We start from the raw sequence: 12,803 nt of genomic DNA on the forward strand, positions 1-12,803 counted from the left end.
ACAAGGAATCAAGGATTACAGAAAATCAAATGGACATTAAACCACCAAAGGAATTAAAGCTGCAGGAACTGACCTAAAAGAAATGGAGATCTATTAACTGTTTGGCAAAGAATTCAGAATAATCCTTTTTAAAAATTTCAATGAACTACAATAACATACACACAGACAGTTAAACTGAATTGCAAAAACAGTGAATGAGCAAAATGAAAAATTCAATATAGAAGTGAGAATAACCCCAAAATAAAAATAAACACATATCCTAGAGCTAAAGAATACAACTGAACTAAAGAATTTAATAGAGAACTTCTATATAAAACTAAATATTGCAGAAGAAAGAATCAGTGAACCAGAAGATGGGTCATTTGAAATTATCCAGTCAGAGAAGAAAAAAAGAAAACAAGAATGAAAAAGAGTGAAGAGAAGCTGTGGGACTTATGGGACAGCACAAAGAAAACAATACATGCTTATGAAAATCCAAGAAGGGAAAGAGAAAGGGACAGAAAACTAATTTCAAGAAAAAAATGTCTTAAAAATTCCCAAGCATGGGAAAATAAATGAACATCAGATTCATGGGACCCAGACCCCAAATAAATTAAACCTGAAAGGCATTTACACTGAGACACATATTATTAAATTGTCAGAAGTCAAACACAAAGAAAAAAGTTTGAAAGCACCAGCAGAAAAGTGGCTTTAACTTAAAAGAGACTTCCCATAACATTATGATCAGATTTTTAAAATTTTTCTTTCTGATTTTTTTGGATCACTTAATTAAGGCAGGATTGATTGGATTTTCAGATGTGAGTCCCCACCTTAGAGAACCAAGCCTGTCAATTTAGCCAGCAATGATTTTTGTCTCCCCCTGCCCCATTAAAAAATGTCATTTCCCAAGGTTGACAAACTCTGCTGGTGACTTGTCTTCAATGGATCACTTTTTAGACAATGAAATATCAATTCCTTGGCCTCCTGTTGATTCCTCTTTAGTGGCAAGCAAAGCTGTCACTGAAAGGCTGCCTGGAGCCCGGTAGCTGACAGGATTCGCCAAAGCTGATAGACACTCAACTGATTCTTTCTGTATGCAGATTGTGTGCTCTGTCATGATAGAATGCAGATTTTTAAAAATTTATTGAAGTGTAGTTGATTTACAATGTAGTGTTAATTTCTGTTAGACAGCAGAGTGATTCAGCTGTATATATTCTTTCTCATTATGCTTTATTATATGATAATTTATTTTTACATCCAGGTGGGCCATATGCCTGTGTACTTCCCAGATCCAAGCTGCTCAGGTTTCCAGGTGCTCTGTGAGGGCACAGTCTCAGGTGGACCATGCGTCTCCTCAGGGGAGCTCGTCTCAGGCTGTGACACTCCTGGCAATACAATATAAAGCCCAGAAATAGATCATTTACAAATAGAATCAACTAACATTTGACAAGTGTTAGTTGCTGACTCATGTCTGACTCTTTGTGACCCCATGGACTATAGCCAACCAGGCTCCTCGGTCTGTGGAATTCCCCAAGCAAGAATACTGGAGTGGGTTGCCATTTCCTCCTCCAGGGGATCTTCCCAACCCAGGGATTGAACTCTGCATTGCAAGCAGGAGATGTAAGAGATGAGGATTTGATCCCTGGGTCAGTAAGATCCCTTTAAGGAGGGCAGGCAACCCATTCCACTATTCTTGCCTGGGGAATCCCATGGACAGAGAAGCCTGGTGGGCTACAGTCCATAGAGTTGCAAAGAGTCAGACACAACTGAAGCGACTTAGCATGCAAGCAATATTTGACAAAGGAGCCAAGAATACTTATTGGAGAAAACATAGTCTCTTCAGTAAATGATGCTGGAAAACTGGATATTCATGCGTGAAAGAAACTGGACCCCTCTCTCATAGCACTTACAAAAAAGAATACTCAAAATGGGTTAAGAACTTAAACACACAACCTGAAAATGTGTAACTCCTAGAAGAAGACATAGGAGGAAAGCATTTTGACACTGGTCTTGGCAATGACTTTACTGATGATACCGGACTACAAGCTATATAAGCAAAACTAAACAAGCGGGACTATATCAAATTAGAAAGCTACTACACATTAAAGAAATGACCCATAAATTAAATAGAAACTGTGGTATGACAGAAAATATTTTCAGTTTACACATCTGATAAGAAATTAACATCCAAAATACTTAAGAAACACATAATTTAATAGCAAAAAATCCTACCAATATAAACAAAGCACGTGAATAGACATTTCTCCAAGGGAGATACTCAAAAGGCAAACAGATAAATGAAAGCATTTCAATACCACTAATTAACAGGGAAATGTGAACCCAAACTACAGTGAGATACTACCTCACATCTGTTAAAATGATTATCATATAATCATTAAAGAATAAGTGATAACAAGTGCCTACAGTAAGCATGAGGACAAAAATGAAAGGCATGTAGACTGCTGGTGGCAAAGTAAGTTGGAACAACCACTATAGAAAACAATATGGAAAGTCCTCTAAATGCTAATAATAATTGAAAGAAATGAAGTCACCGTCTTAAAGAGATATCTGCATCTCATCTCTAGTGTACATTACAGCACTATTTACAGTACTCAAGACATGGAAACAGCCTAGCAGTCTGTCAATGGATGGATAAAGAATATGTGCTTTACATATAAAGTTCTCATCACAGAAAATTGTAACTATGTGAGGTGTTGTATGTGGTAACTAAAGTTATTTTATTAATTATTTCACAATACATACATATATTTAATTATTATGCTGTACATCTTAAACTTACACAATGTTAATGTAAGACATATCTCTTACATTATCTCATGAAGCTGAAAATTGTAATTTTAACCAAATAATAATATTGTGTGTAATATTTTGAAGTTGGCTTTCATACAAATCAAAATTATACAGATATTCATTGAAGCTGCTATCAATAGCTTATTTCTTTCTGCTGCTGAATACATGAAATGTAGATACAAATGTTAATTTAACCCATCACCTGATGAAAGCCATCTAGATAGTTTTTAGGTTTTATATTTGTTTGTTCACAATTGAGATATAATAGACAAATAAAATTTATAAGATTAAGATATACTATGTGTTAATTTAATACATTGTATATTGCAATATGATCACCAACATAGTGTTAGTTAACACTTTATTCATGTCACAAAATTATCATTTCCTTTCTGTGGTGAGAACAATTAAGATCTAGGCTGTTACTAAGTTTGAAATTTATAATGTAGTATTATGGACTGGTTTCTCAGTGGTTAAGAACCCATCTGCCAATGCAGGAGACCCAAGAGATGCCAATTTGATCCCTGGGTTGGAAGGATACCCTGGAGAAGGAATTAGCAACCCACTCCAGTATTCTTGCCTGGGAAATCCCATGTACAGAGGAACCTGGCAGGCCATAGTCCAAGGGGTCACAAAGAGTTGGACACCACTGAGCGTGAACAGAAACATGAATCATGGACTATGAAAATCACTAACTGTGCATTACACCTCCAGAACTTATTTATCTATGAGTTGCAAGTTTATACCATTAAAATTTTCACGAATTCCCCCAACTTCCAGCCCCAATAACCACCATTCTACTCCGTTTCCACAAGTTTGACGGGTTTAGATCTGACATCTGTTATACACAGAATGTGTCATTCTCTGACATGTCATTTAGCACAGTGTTTTCAACGTCCATCCATGTTGTCACAAACAGTAAGATTTCCTTTCCTGGCGGGTAAACAATATTTCATCATATATATTAGATGTATGCAACGGACATGTGTGTGCGTATATATACATGGTTATCCATCACCAAGTGGTTGACATTTAGATGGTTTCCATATCCTGGAGATTGTAAATAGTGCTTCAATAAATGGGAGGGCAGTTATCTTTTTAATTTCCTCTTTTCATTCCCTTTGGAAAAATGCCAAGAGCAAGATTACTGGATCATATGGCAATTCTATTTTTAATTTTCAGAGGAAACTCCTTGCCGTTTTCCTTAGTGACTGTACTAATTTACATTGCCGCTGATAGTGTACAAAAGTTCGCCCTTGTCCACATCCTCACCAGCACTTACTATCTCATGTCTTCCTGCTGATAGCTGTTAACTAAAAATCAAATCAAAGGAGAAATAAAGAATTTTATTTGAGCCAAATAGAGGATTATAATCTCAGAGACAGTCTTTAGAAAGCTGAGAAGTGTTTCACTTGTTAGAAGTCAAAGGCACAGTCCTATACACTTTTGAGACAAAGGATCATACATGAAAATGACACAGACATTTTATGAAGTTCACAAAAGGTACCTAGTTCAGATCTGCACATTTGAAGTGAGCAGCAGGTCTCTGTGATCCCTTACAGAATTAGGAAAACAGAAGTTAACCTTCTAAAGGGTTGCTGACATTGGAAGGAAAAGAAAAAAGAATACTGATGTTTATGATCAAACAGGTTTTATCACCTTTCTGGAGGTCTGGTTAATGTATAATGCAGAAGCACATTGCACTATGGTTTGCAAATATTTTCCCATCTGTACAATGTAACATTACTTAGCAGTAAACAGGAATACAATAGTGATACAAAGAAAAGCAGGCATGATTTTCATATACACGATACTGAGCAAAAGCCAAATGCAAAAAAATAATCAGTCTGTAATTATATTTATGTGATGTTCTAGAATAAGCAAAAGTAATACCTACTGAAATATATAGTGGAGGAGAGATGAGGACTACGGGACAATTCTGACTAAAGAATGAACACAAAAGGTCTTTCTAGGCTGATGGAATTAATCTGCCTGTTTATAGAATTGTGGCTGATACTAATATATGAATTTATCCAAATACACTGAATTTTTTGTCTACTCCATACAATCTTGAACGTACCCAATCTCATCAAATACATTGAATTTTGAACTTAGAATTCATACATGTGACCATGTGTGAATTTTAATAAAGGAACCATGAACAATAACAAAGTGATGTGAATGAAAGTAATTAATACAAACATCTAGAGGGTGGTTTTCATGTTGATGTATGGCAAAACCAATACAATATTGTAAAGTAATTAACCTCCAATTAAAATTTAAAAAATAAAAAATAAAATAAAATATTATTCTGGAGGGACAAATATGTGTCTTCTTAGTTATTAGTGTGTTACAGTTTGTAACTTTGATAGTAGTTAATAGCTGTTTTTTAATAATAATTTAAATATATATATATATATATATATATATATACACACACATTTTATATACTTTTCTTTGAAGACAGTGAAGGACAGGGAAGCCTGGCCTGTTGCAGGCCATGGGGTTGCAAAAAGGCTATAAAAAGTTAGATAAGGTTAGAGAGGTAAAGAGACAGAGGAGGCTATATCTAATATTGAAGGTAAGAGTGTTTAATTTTATTCTACATGAGATGGAAGCCACAAGAGATATTTGAGCTGAGATCTGGCATCACATGAAAAATTTTAAAAGACTTCATTGAAAAATTATGTGTGAATTGGAGAAGGGAGAATAGTCCAGGTGAGAAATGAGAGTGAATTAGACTTGCTAAGTAATAATGCAGGTCATTAAGGGCAGTCAGATTTTGAATGTCACTTGAAGAAGGTGGCTCAGATAGTAAAGAATCTGCCTGGAAGGTGGGAGACCCAGGCTTGATTCCTAGATTGGGAAGATACCCTGGAGAAGGGAATGGCAACCCACTCCAGTATTTTTGCCTGGAGAATCCCATGGACAGAGTAGCTTGGCGGGCTATGGTCCATGGGGTCACAAAAGAATCAGAAATGAGTGAGCAATGAACACATGACTGAACAAACATTCGGATGTGAAAATACAGGAAACATTAGGATTTTAAGAAATTTGGTGGGACTGAATGTATTATGTGTATGTCTATGTGCTCAGTACCTCAGTCGTGTTCTACTGTTTGCAAACCCATGGACTGTAGCTTGCCAGGCTCCTCTGTCCATGGAATTCTCCAGGCAAGAATAGTGGAATGGTTTGCCATTTCCTTCTTCAGGGGATCTTCCAGGGGAGGGAGTCAAAAGAGGTGGCCTTACAGATGTCTCCTGCCACCTGCTGACACCCAGGCATTATGAGACTTTACACTGGGCTTCCAGGGGAGGGAGGGCTGGAACTTGGCTCAACCAGAAACCAGACCAGACCAGAACAGAATCAGAATTAATTCTCTGCCAACTGAAGGTGATTAGGCTCTGACCTTCATCTCAGGCTGAGGCCCTTTGACCAAACTTGTGGGTCCAGGACCAGGGCACTAGAAAAAATGGTAGGATAGAAAGCATTAAGAAGATGAAAGAGAGAAGGAAGGGGAGAAAGATCAGTAAAGCCTCTTTTTCCTTACCCAATCGGGGCACTCTGGGGAGTCGTCTCCATTAGGAGGAGACCAAGGACAAAAGGATCCCAGTTGCATCCACTGGGCCTGGTCTATGGGCAGGCAAGCCCATTGTTGAGTATCCCAAGTGGTTAGGATGTCTGTTGCAGGAAAGAAGAGTCCCCACCTGAGTCACCATTTGTTGTAGGAAGGGGAACCCCTTTTCCAGGGCCCGAAAGTAGGCTCTTATCTAACACTTGGAAATGAATTGTCTAAGGAGACACACAAACTGACAAAGCAAGAGACTCTATTGGGAAGGGGCACCCGGGGGGAGAGTGGTATGATAAGGGAGCCCAGGAGAACTGATCTATGGAATGCATTTTGTCTGTGTGTTAGTTGCTTAGTCATGCCCAACTCTTTGGGACCCCATGGACTGTGGCCCACCAGGCTCTTCTGTCCATGGAATTCCCAGGCAAGAATACTGGAGTGAGTTGTCATTTCCTTCTCCAGGGGAACTTCCTGATCCAGGGATTGAACCCAGATCTCCTGCAGGCAGGAGGAGATTGCAGGCAGATTCTTTACCATCTGAGCTATAGGGAAGTCCTCCTGGGACTGATAATTGAATGTATTATAGGAATGGTTAGAAATATAAATAGATGAGAAGAAAATGAGAAAGAATTTTTTTTCTGTGAAAGAAATCAAAGAATAAGGCCGTAGCTGAAAAATAAAGTGGGTTCATCAGAAGTTTATTCTGTTTTCTGTTTAAATTGGAATACCTCACTCCCTGTTTGTACATCAGGAGCCTGATAATTCTTAGATAAAGCTTATCTCATGCTACAGAATTCTTCTATGTCTTGCATTTCCTTGTCTTACTGAAGGTTGGGGCAGATCTGATTCCACTGGTTTAGTAGAATATGTCTTTAGGATGAAGGCAGCATCTTTCTGGGGCATCTTTCTTGGGAAGCCTTTTGAGGAGGCCTCAATTTTCAGAGCAGTCTTACCTAATAGAAGTCTCTCATATGGTCTAGGTGCAGTCTGTCTCCACTAAGCAAACATAGATATGAACTCTGGTTTTGCCCCTTTATGCTGTTGAAGGCTTTCAATGAGATCAAATCAATGAAGTGAGCTGTAGCATATCAATGAAAAGGTCTTTTTGCATGTGTGGTAAGGTACTTTGATACTTTCCTCTTTATCTTTTTGTATCAACTGTCAGGTTTTCCTTTCTGGTTACCATAATTCATGCATAAAATTTTTTCGAGTTTGGATAGTTTATTTTAACCTGATAACAACTAACTTGAATTGCATGCAAAAACTCTATGAATTTACTTGCCACAAACACATAGGCATGTGCTATTGGTGTCAGAATGTACATTTTCTTATTCTATATTTATAAAAAAATTTATGGTCATGAATTTTTAACTTTTGTATTTAATTTTTATGTCGAAGCTGAAAGGTAATTTACATACCACCATCCCAGTGTTATATTATTATTTGTCTTTACATTTACCTCTACCAGTGAGACTTGTCCTTTTTTATGTGTCTGTGTTGCTGCTTAGCATTATTTATTTGCAACTTAAAGAGCTACCTGAACTTTTCTGAAACAATTATTTCGAATTCTTTGTCAGGCAGTTCATAGATATCCATTTCTTCAGGGTCAGTTCCTGAAGCTGCATTTTGTTTCTTTGGTTGTATCATATTTCTCCAATTCTTCATGATCCTTGTAACCTTGCATTTTTGAGGAAGCAGTCACCCTTTCCAGTCATTACAGACTGGCTTTGGCAGGGAAAGTTCTACACCAGTCACCTTGGCCAGAAACTCTGGACAGGCCAGTTGTCAGGGACCCTGGGTAGGCTGCCTTGTGAGGTTCACGGGCAGAGCCTGATGTCAGAATCCACAGACAGGCTTTCTCTTTCTTTCTGCCATGAAAGAACTTTTAGGCCAAAGGGAGTTTTCTCAGCACTGCTTGTGCTTTGTTGAGAGGAGAGTGACAGGAGGAAAGTGAAGCTTTTCTATTTACCCTTTAAAATGAGTCATTTCTCATTTTTGTGCTACACCAGGCTGATGAAACCTCTTGCCTGAATTCCGAGTATCTTAAAAAGAAACTTTCATCCATGGGCAGTTGTTAAATTGGTGTTTCCATGGAACAGGAAGGCTGGGACATCCTCTTCTGCCATTTTTCTGATGCTGATCTTTTTTTATCATTTGGTCTTTCATTCCATGTTTAAGAAACCATTGACTAACCAAAATCATGAATATGTAATCCTTCTGAAAATTCACAGTTTTAGTTCTTATATTCAAGTCCAGGATTCATTTTGAAACTTGTTTGTTAATGGTCATGTCTGACTCTTTGTGACTTCGTGTACTATAGCCCACCAGGCTCCTCTGCCCACAGGATTTTCCAGACAAGAATACTGGAGTGGGTAGCCATTCCCTTCTCCAGGAGATCTTCCTGATCCAGGAATCAAATCCCAGTCTCCCACACTGCAGGCAGATTCCTTACTGTTTGAGCCACCCGGAAAGCCACATGGTATACGATAGAGGTCCTAAAACCTTATGTGTATGTATATCTTTTTCTCTAAGCATTATCTATGAAGAATGCCTTTCTCCCACTGATTTTTCTGGTCCCCTTCATTAAAAATCAGTTGGCCATTAACTTTAGGGTTTATTTCTGTTGTCTCAATTTTATTCCTTTATGTCAAATTCTGTTCTAATGCCTGAATCACACTGTACTATCAGTTCAGTTCAGTCGCTCACTCGTGTCTGACTCTGTGACCCCATGAATTGCAGCATGCCAGGCCTCCCTGTCCATCACCAACTCCAAGAGTTCACCCAAACTCATGTCCCTTGAGTCAGTGATGCCACCCAGCCACCTCATCCTCTGTCGTCCCCTTCTCCTTCTGCCCCCAATCCCTCCCAGAATCAGGGTCTTTTCCAATGAGTCAACTCTTGGTGACCAAAGTATTGGAGTTTCAGCTTTAGCATCAGTCCAACACCCAGGACTGATCTCCTCCAGAATGGACTTGTTGGATCTCCTTGCAGTCCAAGGGACTCTCAAGAGTCTTCTCCAACACCACAGTTCAAAGCATCAATTCTTCGGTGCTCAGCTTTCTTCACAGTTCAACTTTCACACCCATACATGAACACTGGAAAAACCATAGCCTTGTTGAGATGGACCTTTGTTGGCAAAGTAATGTCTCTGTTTTTGAATATGCTATCTAGGTTGGTCATAACTTTCCTTCCAAGGAGTAAGCGTCTTTTAATTTCATGGCTGCAATCACCATCTGCAGTGATTTGGGAGCCCCCCAAAATAAAGTCTGACACTGTTTCCACTGTTTCCCCATCTATTTCCCATGAAGTGATGGGACCGGATGCCATGATCTTTGTTTTCTGAATGTTGAGCTTTAAGACAACTTTTTCACTCTCCACTTTCACTTTCATCAAGAGGCTTTTTAGTTCCTTTTCACTTTCTGCCATAAGGGTGGTGTCATCTGCATATCTCAGGTTATTGATATTTCTCCCAGCAATCTTGATTCCAGCTTGTGCTTCTTCCAGCCCAGCGTTTCTCATGATGTACTCTGCATATAAGTTAAATAAGCAGGGTGACAATATACAGCCTTGATGTACTCCTTTTCCTATTTGGATCCAGTCTGCTGTTCCATGTCCAGTTCTAACTGTTGCTTCCTAACCTGCATACAGGTTTCTCAAGAGGCAGTTCAGATGGTCTGGTATTCACATCTCTTTCAGGATTTTCCACAGTTTATTGTGATCCACGCAGTCAAAGGCTTTGGCATAGTCAATAAAGCAGAAATAGATGTTTTTCTGGAACTCTCTTGCTTTTTCCATGATCCAGCGGATGTTGGCAATTTGATCTCTGGTTCCTCTGTCTTTTCTAAAAGCAGCTTGAACATCTGGAAGTTCACGGTTCATGTATTGCTGAAGCCTGGCTTGGAGAATTTTGAGCATGACTTTACTAGCGTGTGAGATGAGTGCAATTGTGCGGTAGTTTGAGCATTCTTTGGCATTGCCTTTCTTTGGGATTGGAATGAAAACTGACCTTTTCCAGTCCTGTGGCCACTGCTGAGTTTTCCAAATTTGCTGCCATATTGAGTGCAGTACTTTACAGCCTCATCTTTAAGGATTCAAAATAGCTCAACTGGAATTCCATCACCTCCACTAGCTTTGTTCATAGTGATGCTTTCTAAGGCCCACTTGACTTCGCATTCCAGGATGTCTGGCTCTAGGTGCGTGATCACACCATCCTGATTATCTGGGTCGTGAAGATCTTTTTTGTACAGTTCTTCTGTGTATTCTTGCCACCTCTTCTTAATATCTTCTGCTTCTGTTAGGTCCATACCATTTCTGTCCTTTATCAAGCCCATCTTTGCATGAAATCTTCCTTTGGGATCTCTAATTTTCTTGAAGAGATCTCTAGTCTTTCCCATTCTGTTGTTTTCCTCTATTTCTTTGCATTGATCGCTGAGGAAGGCTTTCTTATCTCTCCTTGCTATTCTTTGGAACTCTGCATTCAGATACCTATATCTTTCCTTTGCTCCTTTGCTTTTCACTTCTCTTCTTTTCACAGCTATTTGTAAGGCCTCCCCAGACACCTGCGCAGCCACTGCTCCTTGGACCTGGGGTTGCTCCTCTCAACACTGTACTATAGTTTTGCAGTAATCCTCGAAATTGAAAAGTGAAAGTCCTCTAAGTTTTTCTTTTCCAATATTGTTTTGGCTAATCTGTATCCTTGAATCCATGTTAATATTAATAACAAAGATATTACAAATTGACAATTAGTGATATCATTGACAATTAAAGTCAATTTCTGCCCCAACAAGTCAGCTGAGATTTGGATAGAAATTGTGTTGAGAAGCATTGCTTTATTGACAACACTAAGCTTTTTGATACAAGACTGAGAGCTATCTTTCCATTTATATATTAGAGATCTTTATTTTCTCAGAACACTGTTTTTTTGGTTTATAGTTGACAATTCTTACACTCCTATTAATTTGTTAACAGAAAATACATATTATAAAACAATGTTTGTTTCATGACGAGAGTAGAAGACTAACACTATGAGTCACTTAAAAAGTTCTGGAGCTCAGTCGTAGAAATGGGATGAGCAGCTTTTGTATCACTCTGGGAGGACACCCTCCTGAGGCACCCCATGCTCCTGCAGGACATGTGGGGCACAGCACACATGGGGGAGCGTGTGGCTCAGGTCCTGCTGGAAGCCCAGGGAGCCTGCATGGTCCATCCAAGATGCTCTGGCCACAATGATCAAAGAGAAAAACCTGGGGACAGAAGGGAATTGGTTCCTGGAGGGGCCAGGAAGACTATAGCCTTGCCCCTCCCTATTCTGGACTGTAGAAGAGTCTCCTGGGCTGATGGTCCTGGTTGAGAAGATGGTGCCCAGTGGCCTTATGCTGGGTTTGTCCCCCAGGTGTCTGGGCCAAGGAAAAGCTGAAACTTTTTCTAACATGACCTGCCACTTCTCAATGGTGAGGCTGAAGTACCAAATGTATGTGTGGTCTCAGTGTGTGAGAGCTGCTGGCTGAAATTTTTGTACTTTATGTCCTGTCCATACTGGAGGAAGTGGCCAGGGTTAGCACCTCAAGCAGCAGCTCTGAGCTACAGAAGAAGAGCAAGATGCTGTTCATGATGGCTTCCAGGCGGATCACAGAGGTCTGCAACAGCAGGTAATAGGAGGCCACCATGGTGGACAGGAAGGTCAAGACCACATTAATACCATGTGGCATCTTCCATTGGCAGAGACTTCCCTTTGTACCAAAAAATAATCCAATTACTTCAGTTCCAAGATACAGGAAGAGCATCATCACATCCGGCACTAGACTGGCTGTTGGAAATGGGAGCAGGAGATCTTTAGACAGAAATGCAAAGGGTTCTAGCAGGAAATAGGTAGCACAATACCATCCATTCATAAAGGACAGGATTTCCAGGAGGGTATCTCACCTCATGGTACCATCTTCAGACTTCATCTATTAATTTTTTCTGTGTATTTTATTCTCTGTGTTACTCTTTTAAATAGATTTTTATAAGATTTATTTTTGGATTGTCTATTGCTAGTGTGGGTCAGATGGTAAATAATCTGTCTGCAATGTGGGAGGCCTGGGTTTGATCCCTGGATTGGGAAGATCCCTTGGAGGAGGGCATGGCAACCCACTCCAGCACTCTTGCCTGGAGAATCCCCATGAACAAAGGAGCCTGGTAGGCTACAGTCTATGGAGTCACAAAGAGTTGGACATGACTGAGCAACTAAGCATAGCACACACATTGCTAGTGTAGAGAAATACAACTGAGTTTTACAATTTATTTAGTATTCTGCAAAGTTGGTAAACTCATTTGTTACTTCTGATGGATATTTAGTGGATCCTTGGGAATTTCTACACACAAAATTATGTCATCTACAGATAAATACAGTTGTATTTTTTATTTTCTTATATATATATATATATATATATATATATATATATAT

General features: G+C 39.2%; 1 pseudogene; it reads right to left on the bottom strand.

Moving 5' to 3' along the window:
• Positions 1 to 11,229: 11,229 nt before the first annotated feature.
• On the bottom strand, positions 11,230 to 12,384 carry LOC113886444 (annotated as a pseudogene).
• Between the last annotated feature and the right edge of the window lie 419 nt (positions 12,385 to 12,803).

The sequence above is a fragment of the Bos indicus x Bos taurus genome, chromosome 29 (assembly GCF_003369695.1).
Source record: "Bos indicus x Bos taurus breed Angus x Brahman F1 hybrid chromosome 29, Bos_hybrid_MaternalHap_v2.0, whole genome shotgun sequence".
Taxonomy (NCBI): Eukaryota; Metazoa; Chordata; class Mammalia; order Artiodactyla; family Bovidae; genus Bos; species Bos indicus x Bos taurus.